General features: G+C 34.6%; 1 protein-coding gene and 1 long non-coding RNA gene across 9 annotated transcripts in view; one reads left to right on the plus strand and one right to left on the minus strand.

The window, feature by feature from the left end:
- The window catches only part of LOC108971966 (myeloid zinc finger 1), a 59,466-nt gene that overhangs the window by 32,557 nt on the left and 15,819 nt on the right, over positions 1–11,090 (minus strand). The window contains exon 1 of one of the 8 annotated variants that reach the window (XM_018938341.1): positions 383–1,473. The exons of the other annotated variants lie outside the window; for them this stretch is intronic. The gene's annotated coding sequence lies outside the window, so the exon portion shown is untranslated. Of the gene's footprint in view, positions 1–382; positions 1,474–11,090 lie in introns of those variants that run through there. 8 annotated transcript variants of the gene reach the window in all.
- LOC108971969 lies at positions 8,138–8,818 on the plus strand. The gene is made up of 2 exons (XR_001993593.1): positions 8,138–8,267; positions 8,398–8,818. It is a non-coding gene; the product is annotated as an uncharacterized LOC108971969 (long non-coding RNA).

The raw sequence follows: 11,090 nt of genomic DNA on the forward strand, positions 1-11,090 counted from the left end.
TTTTTCCAAAAATTTTTCCCAAATGATTTAATTGCTTTTTATTGTTTTCCAACCTTTTCCTCAAATAATTTCGTTTCTTATTTTTTCCCGAAAAACTTTTCTAAAATTATTTCATGTTTTTATAATTTTTTCAATATTTTTCTAAAATTATTATTTTTTATTATTTCCACATTATTATTTTTTTTTTTAATTATTATTCTGACAGTTTTTGAAATTTTTACTCCTTTTTTATGTTTTTCCAACTTTTTTCTAAAATTGTAACTTTTTTATATTTCCACGTTTTTATTACTTTTAAACAAGTTCACTAAAATTATTATTTTTTTGTTTTTTTGTATTAGTTATGTATATTAATGGTGTTTATGTATACTAAAAATTTAATTACCTATTTAGCTTGTATTTCTCATTTAAGTGCTCAAACGCACCCATTCTGCCCAGCGGCTGCATCCTTGCCAACGCCAACGCCACAAGAAGCGCACTCAGCACACATGCTTAGCAGCAACTCCTGCCACAATACACACCACTACGCAGCACACTTTTACTAGTAAGCTAATAAAGAGCTGGAAACACTTGCACAACACCGCCGCCAGACACCAAACACATTGTTATTGTTACTATTTAATGTTATTCTAATTTTCGCACCGGCAAAACAATTTTAACTTTTTGATCTATTTTATGATGAAAACGGCGCTGCCAACGACGTGCGATTATTCATATGCATATCATAGCTATGCATGTGCGTATAATTATATTTATATTTGCATATAGTATAGGTTGTTGTAGCTGCTGCTGCCTGTTTCGCTGGCGCGTTGGCTAACTGTTGGTCGTTGTTGACTGCCCGACGTAGCGCGGGACGTTTTCGTCTTTTTTCCGGTCGTGCTGTTGTTTTGAATTTTCACGTTTACTGCCTTAACCCCACCGAACCATGGGTCGCAGGGTTGTTTTCCTACTGCCGTGGCCGCACCAAGTCCATCGCTATGCCGCTGACAGGTTCTACAAATACATGCTGTATATGTATTTTGGGCGTAGGGCGCAACCCTTGCCGCGCGCCGCAGTTTATTTAAATAAACGCGTATTAATTTGAGCAACCGCACGCACTAGCGCTATCGAATTCAACAGCAACAACAAAAAATAGAATATTTTAAATAAAAATACCGACAAAATAAAAATCGCAAAATTTTCACTCGTGTTTTTTTTTTTTATTTTTTTCGTTTATCACTTATCGTTTTAGCAAATGTTTAAGTTGTTCATTGCTTTTCCGTAGCAGTTTTTAGYTTTTTTGGTTTCTGAAAATATTTTCTGCTGTTTGATTTTTTAGTCTTTTTTGTTGGATTTTTCTTTTTGCAAAAAATGTTCTGACTTTCGCTTGAATTGCAATTCGCAGCCGTCGGCTGAGACCACAAAGAGTAATAAATCCAAAAAAATCAACGAGCCGCCGAACGACCCACCGAAAGTTGTATTGCTGCGAAATGCGGCGAAACGGCGCGCTGAATAGCTGTTTGTGCTGCTGAGCACACAAAAACGACCAAGCGGCCACGACGACGTCGACGACGTATAATTCGACCAACAAACGAATGCCTGTTCAATACAATAACAGATGGAATACAAAAAAATAAAACAACAACAACAAGCGCAATACCAACAGCTGGTCGCGCACACACACACTCGTGCCCAAAGAGCCAGAGAACTCAAATACACATTGCAGCAGCGGAGATTGATTCAAAACGCTAAAAAAGAACTAAACACAAATATCATACACACACAAACAGCGCCGAGTAGTGTATAGATGAGCAATGAGCAATGAGCAATGACAACAAAAAAACCAACAACAGTTAAAGGCTGGCATAAAATACCTTCGCGCTCGCTTTTTGCGAAAATTTTATTTTTTTTATTGCAAAAATTAAAAAAAAAAATTAAAATAAATTCGCCACACTTGTCATTGTGTGTGGCAAAAGATAGATAAAGAACACACACTGATGCATAAACAAATAAATATACACTCAAAAGCAAATAGTAAAAAGTCAAGCGCAACACAAATGCACTGTCACACAGATACGCACGCASRCGGCAGCAGCGCGCTCCCCTTTGTGTTGYAGTGTTAGTGCCAGAGCGYGGCGCTCACCCATACTGCAACCCCACCGGCAAATTATCTAATTCTACACACTAACAACAAGCAGCGCGCTCCACCACACAGCTGTAGTGTGTGAGTGCGCTCTCTCTTGAGCGTGTATTAGTAGCGCGCTCTAAACGCCACAAAGCGCTGAGTGGCGCTCTCTCTAAATCACTCGCTAAATCAATATCAAAAACTATATACACTCGCATCATCTGCTACTCACTCTAAACTGCATGCGCTCTGCAGCGCTCAGCATTAATTTCTTTCTCCAAATGAAATTTTAGAGAGTAAGCTACTTAGGAGTATGAGTGTATTAGAGTGCAGGCTRCTTAGTTGTACGAATGCACTAAAGTTGYCTAATGCACTCATACTCCTAAATAGMMTACTCTCTAATGCACTCATGCCTTACACTCACCAAACTAAGTTTCTCACCTGCATTGTCATTCTCATGCTCATTCATCCTCGCAATGAAGTCACGAAATCGCTTAATTCCTATGTACTATWTATCTTTGAAATTCATGCCATGCCCGAAACTTACTTCGCCAAAGAGGGAAGCGCGTTGGAACCGTCTCGTTGGACTAACACATTGGCTAGCGCTTATTATCCCGGAATTCGTTTACCAGCTTGAGCTCTCCGCCATACAGTCAAAAATTCAGTTAGCGGCGTACTTATTATAACCACATACAGACTCATTGACAGACACACGCTTTATAGCTTCATCAATTCCRCCAAACATTTCTCTATAAAGTAAAACACAAACAAAAGCCAGCAAGGCAGACTTTTAAAGACAAACTCCGGCACATCTGCCCAAAATCGAAACTACTTATGTGCTCCACGTATGTTTGTGTGTGTGTATCTTTAGTATTATATTCGTTTTTGATTTTGCAGAAATCGTGTTTGTCAGCCGCCGAGTGCTTTTATGCTGTTGAACTGCGGTCACATCATGCTTTTCGGTTTGATTGATTGTTTTTTTTTTTTTTTGGTTTTAATCTTCTTTTTCCTTTTTACCTTTATCTGCTTGTTTTTATTTTTGCTGCTTTCCGAGTTTTATTTGTTTAACAAGCCATACTTTAGGTGATGAAGTAAGTTCTTGTGTAAGAAGCGTGTGCGATGCCTTTGAATGTGAGAGCAATTCGGTTTTTGCAACAAATAAAAGAGGCACTCAGATATAAAACAACAACATGCGAACAACAACATGTATTTGATTTTCAAACTATAATAATTTTTTTTTTTTATTGGGTTTATACAAGCCTTGTTATAGTATGAAGCACATATACTGTCATCAATTATCGACTTTCGATAAAATTTGAATKTCTTTGTTTTATCAATTTCATTGCTTCATTGCTTCAACAGGAAGACGCCTTTCCCACGACAGTCGGGTTAAATAACTGGAACGTACCATTATGAAAATACATAGTTGTGAGCGATTTAAGTCCTTCTTACTCTAAACTATAGACAGACCGAGAATAATAAAGCAATGAAAAAATCAAAATATTCACCTAAAATTTTCGTWGGGACTTACTATGGCCAAACAAGTCCATTGATAATATTACTTTTACCAAATTTTCCTCTATAAAGAATTTAGTAGTCTAATCTAGTTGGAAGATATTAGAGATAATAAATCCGTAAAAGTGTAGATTTTTGTAAATTGAGGAGCAATATCTTTCCAGCATACCAATTTGAGGTCCTATATTCCATCTAGGAACAATATGTACATACAGAAGTCTCTGAACTATGGACTTTTAGTAAAATTTAATAACCTGTCTAAAAAGAAAAAGATTATTATCTTAATTGCCGGCTGACATTATTAAGCATCAGTGGGTCTACGTACTGCGCGACAGACTGCTAGTAAATATAATGTAAGTAGAAGGACGATTTTTTATGTAAGAAGTTATGTTTCGGTTATATATACCCGTTATGTTTCTATTATGTAAAACCGAAACCCGATTTTTTATGGAAATGGCATTATTTTATGTCGGAAACGTAGGAAGGTTAAACTTTCCACCATAAATATCGAATGTCGTGTGGTACGTACCCGAAACAAGTGGGTCTCTAATAAACATAACGGGTTTACATAACCGAGATATAACTACTCAAAAGTTGTTAACTCAAGCTTTCCTTGAAAACCTGGTGAAATATGATTGAATCTCTAATCTACCTTCAAATATTAGTAAAAATATTAAAATAACCACATTACTAATAGAAATAGTGCCAGTAATGTTCAGGYAACCCCACTTTTGAACCTTTCACTTTCGAAACAAAACATTGCAGTACTTTTTTACGAATTCAAAAGAAATATGAATATTCAATCCATCCACTTCACCTACATACGAATGCAATAAAGTGAGCAGAACGCTGCACTCCATCAAATTTGAAATAAAAACCTAAAACTGTCACTWCAAAACACGAACTGAAACAACACGACACCAATAGTGCTGACAACTTAACCCAAATTTCCACGAATGCAAATGCAAAACTAGCGAGCGGAAGCAAAAAAACAAAGCACCCGGCAAAGCTGGAGGCTTTCAAAAGCCGTCAAATGAAAACGAATCTTGTTGCTACAACAAATTAACAACAAGAATGTTGCAACACGACGGTGCAAAAGTGAAACAGTGCAATGGAAATTTGTAAGAWCAACACGCTGGCATATTTATGTGCACACGCTGGAATGCCGCCACACATACGCGCGCGCGACTGATGGTGGGCCAAACGCAGAGAATTGCGCAGAGATCTGTGAAATATGCATTTGTGTATGTGTGTGTGACGGCATGCTGGCTGTTGCCGCAGAGGATAGTGGAAAATGAAACAAGCAACAGCTTTTCAGCATTTCCGGGAACACACGCACACACTTTGTTTGTTTTTGTTATTGGCGAGTTAGATATTTGTGGGGTTGGCGGGCGCTAGTTGCCGCCATGCCACTATTGTTGCCAGCACAGCAATATTTACCACTGCCAAAAGCACCGGCACCGGCAGCAGCAAMASCAACATCAACTCTGTTTTGTCTATTTAGCCACTCAGCTATCCTTTTTAATCCTGYTTGTCTCGACGCTGTCTGCCAGTAACACAATAACAACAACACACAGTGTGGCAGTCAACTTTTGTTGCCAGCGCTAACTAACCAAGCGAAACCCGTAACGAAAACCAAAACGAAATTTGAAAAAAATAAAACAAAATACAACAACAACAGCAGCTGTAAGAAAGTCACAAAATGGTAATAATAAACCGTAGCGAAACTAGTTTTGCATGGCGCGTAGCACAGATGCTGCCGACTTTAAGAAGGGGTATGCGCGGCTAGTGCGGGAAGTCTGCCGAATTGGGCTGTAGGTTGCTGCCACGTGTGGGGTGCGCTGTGCGGTGACGTGGCAGGGATTGGCGCGGCAAGCCAGCATGTGCTACTAGGTTATGTTGGGGTAAGCCAGCAAATATTTATGGCTGCTGTGTGTTCGCCGGTTGCTCAGACAAACAAGGAGCAASGAATTGTCGACGRAATATGAAGAAATGGTGGCGCAAACGGCARCATGTATAAGAAATAATGAAGCGCTGTGYACTAACTACGTCACTGTGACTAGTGACTTAGTAGCAAGCGTAACTGATTTGCTGTTGTTGTAATTTTTACTACTTCGCCGAAGTTCTTGCTTGCCGGTTAGTTTTCACTTTCATGTTAGGCCGCGCGCGCTGGCCGGGGCGGGCAAACGTGGAAGTTCATTAACAACAACAAAACCATAGCAATCGCCACCAGACGAAGTGCTCCTGCATTAACTTACTGTGAAATGAGAAAAATGCAAATACTTAGCAACAATGTTGAATATTGCCGTGAAATGCGGTGAGTTAATGAGTTACGTACGAGACGAGCTGGAAAGCGACGTGCCTTTGAAATTCCGTTGGCCTTGTAATGAGTTAAATGTCTATATATGTATATACCAAGGGGCAAATATAAATCACTAAAAAATTATTTAAGTGAGGCAGTGAGATGTTTGAGAGTGCAGTAATTTATTAAAATCTGTTTAAATATTGTTATAACCAGCCATATGGAAACTTTAAGCTTCATGGCAGCTATATACTATAGAGATCCGAACTGAGCATTTGTTCGGAGATTTTATCATCTTAGTCAATAATTTATGGCAATTGAGTATGATATCTCGTCAATTAAATCAGTTTTCTATACAAAGACTTGACTTTGATCGGCCATTTGTGGGGCAGCTACATATATGCTTGAAAAATTTCTTGAAAAATGTGGTCAGTAAAAGAAATGTTCCGAACAAGAACTTGATTTCGATCGTTAATATTATTGACTAACTCCTCAAGGTAGGCAATATTGTGATTGAAGGGGTACAACCAGCGTGAAATTTTGAAAAATCTACTTTTCCTTTTTCATATTTCGGTAGTTTATATCTCCAAATATCACATATTAAGAACTYAAAATGGTGCTTTAAATAGTTTTTGAGTTGCAGCTATTTAAAGGCAAGCCGTTCAGTTCAGCCAGCTTCAATAGATCATTTCTGAAGGTGTTTTGTACAGCAGTTTTCGAATTTGCTGCAGTGAAAACTTAAAGAAAAATGATCCGTTCATCATGAACATTTTTTTCTGCCTATTTTGCATATAATTTTACAAAAAAATGGTAGGTGATTGTATTTGTTATTTTTAGGTTTCTTCAGCTAGAAAGCTAGAATCACTGCTTTAGTGCGAAAACTTTTTTTAGAGCAGTCGGAAATCTCATATTCGAAAAAATATTAAATTTTTGTTTTAAAAATTCCAAAAAAAAAATGGAGTTACTTTAGGCTATAATACTAGAAGTGCCCCGCAAAAACTAAGCATTGTCTTCATTTAGGTACAGTATACAAAAATATTGAGTGGAATGGAAAACTGCAACGACTTATTATTTGTGATATCATCCTAAAGGTAGGCAATGTTTTCAGTTAAAAGCTTAGTATGGCCTACATTCAGGGGCAGTATCCAAAAATATCATAATATCAGTCAAAATGCAGGATATATTTTAATTTGAATGTTAAATTAGTTTATTAAAAAAAAATATCGAGTTATCATTTGTGATGTTTTCCATAATGTGAGCAATATTTTGTTTTTATTGCATATTCAATTGCAAAAAAATCATCACCTTATATTTTCTATTATTAGTGATGTTATCCTAAATGGAAGCAATATTTTGATTTATATTTTAGATATTAACTACATTTAGGCGCAGTATGCAACATTCAGTTTAATGGAAAAAAGTATCAACTTTATTTGTGATGTTATCTTAAATATAGGTAATATTTTGATTTAAATTTTAAATGTTGACTACAGTTAGGCGCAGTATGAAAACGTATTCAGTTTATTGAAATTAATCGACTTATTATTTGTTATCGTAAATGTAGGTTTAAGAACTTGGTTTGCCTGCATTCAGGCGCAATATACAAAAATATCGAATTTGTTGAAAAGATGTATTGGCCTATTAGAAATTCTGGTAAAAATTGTTTTCTAATAATAATAAAAAGAAATTTTTCTTTTAGACACAACGAAACGATAGTACACCTGTCACCTTAGTACAAACCAGCAACAAAMAGCAGTGTCAACGTTCCTATTGCTGAAGATGTCTTGTATGTCTATTGTGTGCTTAAAATAGCAAGAATTAAGCAAAAGCAAACCACTTTGAACAAATCAATACAAAATATTAACACAGGAAGGAGAAAAAAAAAACCCGGCGTCGGATTGAAATGAAAAAAGGCAAAATTTGCTTGCAAACAACAAACGAAAGCGTAATAAACAACTAAAAATATTTAAATTATTTGCTCGTAATTGAACTTTCTTTTCGCTTATCAGCTATAGAACGCCAGCGAGTCAAATACAAATAGCGTGCTAAAAATAAATAATAAAGGCAAACGAAAAACGAAAACATATACAAAAAAGAATAAAACAAAATAAAAAAATTAAAAAAGTAAACAAAATTAAGAAATAATACAAAAAAATAATAATAATAATTAAAATTCAAAAAATAAAAGCACATACGTAAAATTGGAAAATAAAATATAAGTAAAATAAATAAACGCAACTAAAGAGTAAAAACAGGGAAACTACTATATAAAAAAGTAAAAATAAAATGATTGGCAGGAACAAAATAATGCACACATGTCGCACCACACATCGTTACATACATATATAGGTATGTATAATCTATAGTATACATARGCATGTTGTTTTTGTTATAGCTTGGTATTCGTTTGCACGTACATAAATATAACAAATATATCTGTAAATACCGTTTTTTTTCTTTTTCCTTTTTTCTTTCATAGACTGGCGGTTGTTATTGTTATTGACGTTTATTTACCGCCATTTGATAAGAAGTTGAAAGCATTTCGCATTGCAGGCGCATAGATAACAGGCACATGGGTGTGTGTGTGAATGTATATAGCACAAGCACACACCGGCTGGCTGACTGGAGGACTGACTAGCTGACGGTGAGGCTAGCTGATTAGCTGGCGAAGCGGCGCGCAGGCAGACAAACTGGCTCGGCAATGGCACTATAAAATAWTGCATAAAGATAATTACATAGCTATATCTACATATATATATACACATATATTTGTAGGTGTATACATGCCATCGTGTGCTTGCAAATATAACTCTGTCTTTGGTCATCAAGCAAACGTATGCAATAAAAGTGATAGATGAGCTGGCCAAATGTACATATATACAGTATGCCAATGCAACAAAGAAAAAAAATTACAACGGTTGTCTAGCGAAATTATTCGATTGATAATTGGCTGAGGTGTGCATACAACCATATGTGCTTATATACATACATACATATGTATATTCCGTGCATGTATTTATGCATAGCAGCACACACGAGTGGGTATTAGAAGCCTATCGCAGAACGTAAGGTAGAAACCTACAGCGGCCTGTGCCGCTTGCGTTTGCGAGAGAAAGTTAATATCTTGTTATTGTTGTACATTATTTTTGAACGAATATAAATATAACATTGTTGCTGTTGTGTTGCCTACATTTATTTTTAATGGCGATTATTACAATTTTCTAATGGAAGGTTATGTATTTAGGTTTAGATTGTTATAAAAGCAAAATTTAAAAAAAAGTTAAATAAAATAAAAACGAGAAAAGCATTGACATAGCTTGATGAAACATTGATAGCTTGATTATTAACGATCAGTTTGTATAGCAGCTATATAATATAATATAGTGGTCCGATCACAATAATTCGTTCGGAAATTATACGGTCGTGTAAATAACGACGAAAATAATAAAGWTTTCCATACAAAGACTTGATTTTGAGCGATTAGTTTGTATGGCAGCTATATCCTATAGTGGTCCGATATTTAATATTTAATATTTTTATTTCATTTTATTTTTTAAATTGCTTCTATTTTTTTTTTCAATTTGTTTTTTATTTACTTTTTTTTATTCTATTTAGTCTAGCCCATTCTAATTTAAAAGCAACTAACAAACAGGCTTTGCTGCTACTTATTTTATTTTTGATACTTTTAAATTCATTTATTTTATATTTTTTTAGATTTATTTATTCCATTTTTCCSGGCTCATAAGTGAGGTGTCCGATTTAGTTCACTACAAAAACAAAAGCAAATACAAACTGCGCTTTGTAAACGTTTTAGCTTAAAGTATTGCAGCTAAATGCTTTGAACATTTTTGTTYCTGTTTTCTAAACGCCAGTAAATTACACTATCTAAGTAAGTAAACTAAGAGATCTTTGCCCTACAAGCAAATCATGTCAAACGCGACTAATGCAATTACCGTTAAATGAGTTTCAAAATGTAATTTTGCAAATTATTAAACGCCCGCGACATGAAAGTGCAAAGTGCCAACAAATATGRGCACAAATTCGAAAACAGAAAATAGAAAAAATTAAAAGTATTAAATAGGGATAAAAAGGTTGCGCCAAAGGGCAGTTGAAAATAAAGCAGATTTAATGAAGGGGCAAATGGCAGACTTGCAAACGGAGCAAAGGGCGCAAAAGGTGGAAATTGAGAGCAAATAGTTCAACAAAAAATGTAAAACAATACAGAGACTGATATATGCATAAGTATTGTTATTTGCGGTAAGTCTTAATATTAGGGTGGGTAAAAAAAATGGAAATTTATTATTATAATATTTTATTATACATATGTATATTAGGATGTGTCAAATGAATGAAAAAATTATTTGCTTGATATTTTGAAAAATTAGTTCGAGACGCTTTTTATGATTTTTCGATATGTTTATATATAAATATTAGGGTGGTTCAAATTTCAAGAAAAAATGTTCGYCTGATATTTTGATTATCATTCATAATAATTTAGTTCATTTAGTTATAAAATTCATAAGAAATAAAAAATTTCCCAAAAATAATCAAACTTTAACTGTTAATCGTACAGACCTTTTTTGTAGAGCATTCAATTTTCTGCAAAATCTAAGGAACAAGATATTTTTTCAAGTAGTTGGAAGCGCGATATAAAGTATAAAGTTTTCTATATGATAATAAGAAAAAATAGAAATTTGAAAGTAGGACGACCTTCCCACACAATTAAGAACTCTTTTTTTTTTTTGGAGAGGCTTCCTTAGGGGTATCTAGGAACCTATTTTCCAGAGTACCAAACGAAAAAAAATTTTTTTTTCGAATCACGAATCAAAAAAGCGAAAATTTGTTTTTCTTGAGATTCYGAAAAATTGCTTCTTAGATACTTTTCGTAACTTTTCGATTAAGTGAAGCATTTAGGAGATATCTCCGACAAAAATTCAACGAAAAAATAATGAAAAAATAAAAAAAATATATACGAAAAATATAAAAAGTATGAAAAAAAAACACAAAAGTTTATGAAAAAAGAAGAGACTATTTTTGTAGAGCAAGGAATTTCCTAAGAAACTGTGAGATTTGCATTTCGAAAYTATTATTTTTTCATTGAGTTATAAAATTCTTAAAAGCAAAAAAATAATCCTTAAAATAATAAGACTTCAACCGTTCATATTAATAATA

This window comes from Bactrocera latifrons, unplaced genomic scaffold, assembly GCF_001853355.1.
Source record: "Bactrocera latifrons isolate USDA-ARS-PBARC rearing strain unplaced genomic scaffold, ASM185335v1 scaffold_37, whole genome shotgun sequence".
NCBI lineage: Eukaryota > Metazoa > Arthropoda > Insecta > Diptera > Tephritidae > Bactrocera > Bactrocera latifrons.